The following is a 6,564-nucleotide window of genomic DNA, read 5'->3' as shown; positions in this document are numbered from 1 at the left end:
CAGTTTCTTCAGTTTTAATCTACAGTTCATAACCAATAGATTGTGGTCAGAGTCCACATCTGCCCCTGGAAATGTCTTACAATTTAAAACATGGTCCCTAAATCTATGTCTTACCATTATATAATCTATCTGAAATCTGTCAGTATCTCCAGGCTTCCTCCATGTATACAGTCTTCTTTTATGATACTTGAACCAAGTGTTAGCTATGATTTAATTGTGCTCTGTGCAAAATTCTACCAGGCGGCTTCCACTTTCGTTTCTTACCCCAAATCCATATTCACCTACTACGTTTCCTTCTCTTCCTTTTCCTACTGACGAATTCCAGTCCCCCATGACTATTAAATTGTCGTCTCCCTTCACTATCTGCATAATTTCTTTTATTTCATCTTACATTTCTTCAATTTCTTCGTCATCTGCAGGACTAGTTGGCATCTAAACTTGTACTACTGTGGTAGGCGTGGGCTTCGTAACTATCTTGGCCACAATAATGCGTTCACTATGCTGTTTGTAGTAGCTTACCCGCATTCCTATTTTCCTATTCATTCCTAAACCTACTCCTGCATTACCGCTATTTGATTTTGTGTTTATAACCCTGGAGTCACCTGACCAGAAGTCTTGTTCCTCCTGCCACCGTACTTCACTAATTCCCACTATATCTAACTTTAACCTACCCATTTCCCTTTTTAAATTTTCTAACCTACCTGCCCGATTAAGGGATCTGACATTCCACGCTCCGATCCGTAGAACGCCAATTTTCTTTCTCCTGGTAATGACATCCTCTTGAGTAGTCCCCGTCCGGAGATCCGAATGGGGGTCTATTTTACCTCAGGAATATTTTACCCAAGAGGACGCCATCACCATTTAACCATACAGTAAAGCTGCACGCCCTCGGGAAAAATTGCGGCTGTAATTTCCCCTTGCTTTCAGCCGTTCGTAGTACCAGCACAGCAAGGCCGTTTTGGTTAGTGTTATAAAGCCAGATCAGTCAATCATCCAGACTGTTGCCCCTGCAACTACTGAAAAGGCTGCTGCCCCTCTTCAGGAACCACACGTTTGTCTGGCTTCTCAACAGATACCCCTCCGTTGTGGTTGCAACTACGGTACGGCTATCTGTATCGCTGAGGCACGCAAGCCTCCCCACCAACGGCAAGGTCCATGGTTCATGGGAGGGGGGGGGGGGGGTGAGGGTTACTGCGTTATGATTAGAATATTGCTATGGAATCTGAACCGTTCAATAGTTTGCATGATTTTAATCTGCGAAAAGTAGTATCACAAAGTAATGTCATTGGAGCTACTGTCCTCACAGAACCCACAGCTGGAGAGGTCTGTCTCAAACCCCGTATGCTAATGATCCCAACCGATTTACCCACTGAATTTTAGTTAATCAAAGTGTCGTTCGCAGTAACAACAAAGATGTGTCTAGGTCAGATATTGAAATACGCGGGGAACCGATTTACGGTCAGGGCGTTTCTCGCATGGTCATTTGTAAGTTGCAGTTTCACGAACTGGTATATCCGAAAAACAATTCATACTTTTCCCACATTGTATCCAAAAAACAAAAAATCCATTTTGTTCGTCTATTGTGTACAAAAGTCATAAAATGCCTGAAAACGAAGGTTGCTTTTTCATTCGTATTGTATACGTTTTATTAGAACCACGAGCTACAGACCTTCAGAGTGGGCGAAGTCACAACGAGAAATGTGCGTCCTGGCACAACTCCCAAGGGTTCCTCATGTGAGGAAGTACAAGCAATTACCATGCATATTTCGCAGGCATGGGAGACGTGAATTATAAACATTCAGGAAAAGTTGACTACGAATAGCAAATGGCCTGAGGCGTTTGAGAGTAAAAATAAATGAGTGTATTGCAATTGGTGCCTTGACTAGAGCAGAAATTATAATCACTAGATAGTATAACATAGCTGTAAACGTCGTCTATCATTCTTATCACTTACACACAAAACTTTTGTGTATCGCAATGTGTTTATTAGATACCTTTCCACGTTCAAAAATTGTCTGTGTACATTCTTTATGATTAGTTACTTAAACTATGGAATTTATAGCCCGCATCACAGATCGAGCAGCGTGACTTTATACATAAATGAAAGTATTTCGATAGTTCTTTGGCATCGGTTTAGTATACAAGTTCCAAAATTTGTCTGAAGTTACGAGTGTCAGTCTGCACTCTTTGACTAGCTCTGGTGTGGACTGCGGTGATGTTTATAGATCGATCATCTCTCATGAGAATGTCTGTGACGGTTTTGATGGGGGTAAAAAGTAATACTCTATGTGTATAAACTAACTTCGAATAATCCTCATTTGTATTTCGATGTATCCAGTTTTGTCTGGTTGTAGTATTTGAGGTAAATAACTTGTCCTTATGATACCAATGAAATACCTCAGGGCAGTGGTTGAAAGTGTTAAATGAAACTGCAGCATCGATGTCAGGAGCAACATTACGCTGTGAGTCAAATGGAAGAGTTTGGTTGCCTGCAGCTTACTGGTCTCTCTTATGATTTGTTCTCGAGGACACTTCCTCTGCTGGTACACTTACCATGTCTGTCTAAGGGAGTAGAAGTAGTTCAAAAGGAGTTGTGGCAAAAATGGTAGCTTCATCTTTTCAACGTGGGAGCATTGAAAAGGTCCACAGGAAAGGTCAGTGGCGGATGACACATGCAAAATGTCGCGTAATTCACTAGCGACAGATGTATTTGGATAACTCGTTTTCGTGAAAGATTTTAGATTGTGAGAATGTGTTACTACTGTAATGATACATTGTTCTTCGTTTTACCACTCCGCAGCAGTGTCTCCTCCACGGTACACCGTGAGTGACGGTACCGCTTTGTCTTAATGCTGGTTAATGAATGGACTTTGGTTGAAATTTAGGTTGAAAAAAAAATATTACAAAATGTTTGTACATGTTTATTTCTTTGGTACACGAGCGACGCAGTGGGAGCCGAAGGCAGTCTACGCCGCAGCACGAGGAGTTGCGACAATGTATAGAATAAAAGAAAATATTGTACGTGACGAAATGTGTTCAGTTCGGATCGAGCCTCCATTGCTTTTGCATACTTGCAGATTAACTTAAAATTTCATTACGTAGCAGAATCGCGTAGTTGTTCTCTACGATAAATATGTTTGATATGATGAGATCTGTTTGATATTATCCTAATGAAGACATTTTTGAATATTATCTGGTGAGGAGATATTTCAGCGTATTAATAATAGTGGAAAAAATGGTTCAAATGGCTCTGAGCACTATGGGACTTAACATCTTAGGTCATCAGTTCCCTAGAACTTAGAACTAGTTAAACCTAACTAACCTAAGGACATCACACACATCCATGTCCGAGGCAGGATTCGAACCTGCGACCGTAGCAGTCGCGCGGTTCCGGACTGCGCGCCTAGAACCGCGAGACCACCGCGGCCGGCAATAATAGTGATTGCACATGCATATGCAATAATAAGTGCGTACTTACGGATTAACTTAAAATTTCATTATGTAGCAGAATCATGTACTTTGTTCTATACAATAAATATGTTTGATACGATGAAGAGACCTGTTTGATATTACCCTAACGAAGACATTTTTGAAAATTATCTCGCGGGGAGATCTTTCAACGAATTAATAATAGTGATTTATAGCTAAAAGGCCACTACGGCGCTACACTGATACTCTATGGTTGTCTTTGGTCATTAAACATTACGATTACTTGGATGAAACATTGAATATTTTGAAGTTTAGGAAGTAACAGGATCAACGTATTGTCCATTTGGGAGAAGTATAGTAATTAACTGTCCCAAAAGTGATCACAGTGAACAGAACTTGAAAATACCAATTAATGACAGTAGACTGAAACTAAGTATTTCGCTCGTCGGACATCGCTGAAGCTCTGTCACCGCAGTCATAGGCTGTCTCTGGTTGACATAGGAAGGCAATCAACTGTGCCACTAACATACAATATTCTACTTGAAGATTTTATTTATTACCGTGAAGGGTAAGAGAAGTTGTACCCACAATTTAATCGGAAGGAAGCGATAACTTACCTGCGACGAGACAATGAAATTCGTCAGGAATTAGTTAAAAGCGACGCTAAGCTTGATACCACCTTCGATAGCAAAATGGCGTCACTGATATCACATTCGGTAGCGCATAGCCTTCACGCTAATATCCCACACCAGAAGATCGTATCACTGCACTGCCTTCTATTCACCCGGAATATCGTTCTTAGTGACTGAATTAGGTAGGGTACAACAGGTACAGAAAGTCATACTTCCAGTGTAGTATCCGCGAATTCCATGGGGAAATGGGCCGGCGATTGTCCTAAACTGCTCGAGACACTTTGTCATGAGGCCTGCTAATTCGTTAGTTCCACGTTACATAGGTTGCATTCACGATAAACGTTATGAGTTGGGTAGCGTCAGTCGAAGAAAAGATCGTACAGGTGACGGAAGTCGTAGGATACTTCCTAATGTCGTGTCGGACTTCTTTTTGTCCGACGTAGTGCAGCAACTCGACGTGGCATGGTCTCAACAAATCGCTGGAAGTCCCTGAGCCGGTGGGTTTGTAGCGCCAGGCGATATCGATTCCTACTTCCATCTTTGATCGTTGTCCCTGTCCCTTGTTCTCTTTGCGTCTTTGAGGCAGGCGATTTATGGTGGCGCGCGTGCGCAAGTCGAGGAGAGTGGATCCGCGCATGAGCCGATTGAGTCTCTGACGTGACGTGCTTTCGATGTTGTCGTTGTGGGGAGTTGGCGACACCATGTCACGTGGCACGGCCGTATGCCGTGAGGACCAGTTGAGTTGGAGCAACGAAGAAGCATGGCCCGCTGCCGGAAAGTATTAAGGTTGTATTTACACGGCTGGCCAGTGGCGACCAGGATTTGCTAATACCTCGACAGCTATGTGGATGGATGGCATGTGAATTTCACAGGAAGAAGAAAAAATTAATCGCCAAGCTTTCGTGGTGGGTTCCTCTTTCGATATATAGTGAATATTATTGTGAACTTAAGGCCTGTTGACTATTGCAGTTGCTCGTGCTAGTGGCCAGCAAAACATTCACAGCAGTGGTGGCGAGGCGAGTTATGTTCTAGAACAGCCATGAAATTATGTTACTAAAGTGGCTAGAAATAGCGCCTCGCATTTATAAGTTTGGATTTGGTGCTCGGCGGCACGCTGAACGTAGCTGGTTCACTCGAACGTCATTTCTCGATTTAGTTATAGATTTAGAATTTTCTGGTTTTACGCATTAGTGGTAGTTGTTGTTTCTTAAGAACTTCTTGTGTGTATGGAAGGCAATTGGCCATGATAAATATAGGACACATTGTGTTTCAAGGTTGATTGTCACGTTAGGTACTGCACGTTTGATTTATGTGGTGTCAGCCATTCAGCAAAGACAGATTATATTGTAAGGTGGACTTTAAGTCATTGGGTGTGGATTGACACATCTTTTCACGTACTATCTAGATATCTTCTTTGGATGAAACGAAACTAAGCTCCTTAATTCTGTTCACTGGTTAACTTGTAATATGTTTATATTAAGGTATTGCCTTTGTATAAATATATTTGTGTAAATTGTATATACTACAGTACGTCTGCCGATCACGTTTTCCGGTTTTCAGAAACGTGTATAGTGGTCGACGCGAGCAAACCTCGCCCAACGAGTTTGCAGTGTGACGGAAATCTCAGAATTTGAACTCAGGGCCGTCCGGACCCCGTTAACGCGCGATTTCTCTATTCCAATCAACGAGAGGTTTGTTTTAGGCAGAAGTTGGTATAAGTTCACCCTTTGGATCGTGTGTTTGTGAAATCGTAATATATTAACGTTTGCTCGCGTCCATCACATGTTCGTCAGATTGACGTTTTGCCTAAAGCTTGCATAAAGTCTAGAATCTTCCGGACGCTGAGTGTAGTAAAATGCTAAGTATAAACAGAACAGTTAATAGTTCACTTCAGGTCAGATAGCATCAAATTAATTTTACCTTTTCAGTAAGTGTAAAACACAGCGAGAAAGGCGATAGCCGACATTGTAAACATTTGGTTATCTATTATTTTGGTGGTTGTTACCGGCACGTAAAGGGGCCATTGTCACAAGTGTGACGGTTAATATTGTAAATACTAACTGTTCAAATGGTTCAAATGGCTCTGAGCACTATGGGACTTCTGAGGTCATCAGTCCCCTAGAACTTAGAACTACTTAAACCTAACTAACCTAAGGACATCACACACATCCATGCCCGAGGCAGGATTTGAACCTGCGACCGCAGCGGTTGCGCGGTTCCAGACTGTAGCGCCTAGAACCGCTCGGCCACTCCGAAATACTAACTGTGGATAGTGCCTTGATATGCAAATGTTGTTAATTGATTATTGCTGCTGATGAATTCATGTGTCTGTGTAATCAATAAAGAAATGTTGCAACTACAAACTGGTTGTGTTGCTGGTCTACAAGGTTAGTGTTCACTCGCCACACCAGTCCCCTGCAGAAATATTGAGGCACGCTGCCTCTCTAGCTGTCCATAATTACGGAAGTGTTGCTAGTGCAGGATTTTTTGTACGAAATGGGCC

Source organism: Schistocerca nitens, chromosome 1, assembly GCF_023898315.1.
Source record: "Schistocerca nitens isolate TAMUIC-IGC-003100 chromosome 1, iqSchNite1.1, whole genome shotgun sequence".
In the NCBI taxonomy this organism is placed as follows: domain Eukaryota; kingdom Metazoa; phylum Arthropoda; class Insecta; order Orthoptera; family Acrididae; genus Schistocerca; species Schistocerca nitens.
The sequence above is the reverse complement of the archived record's forward strand: the minus strand, read 5'-3'. Positions refer to the sequence as shown.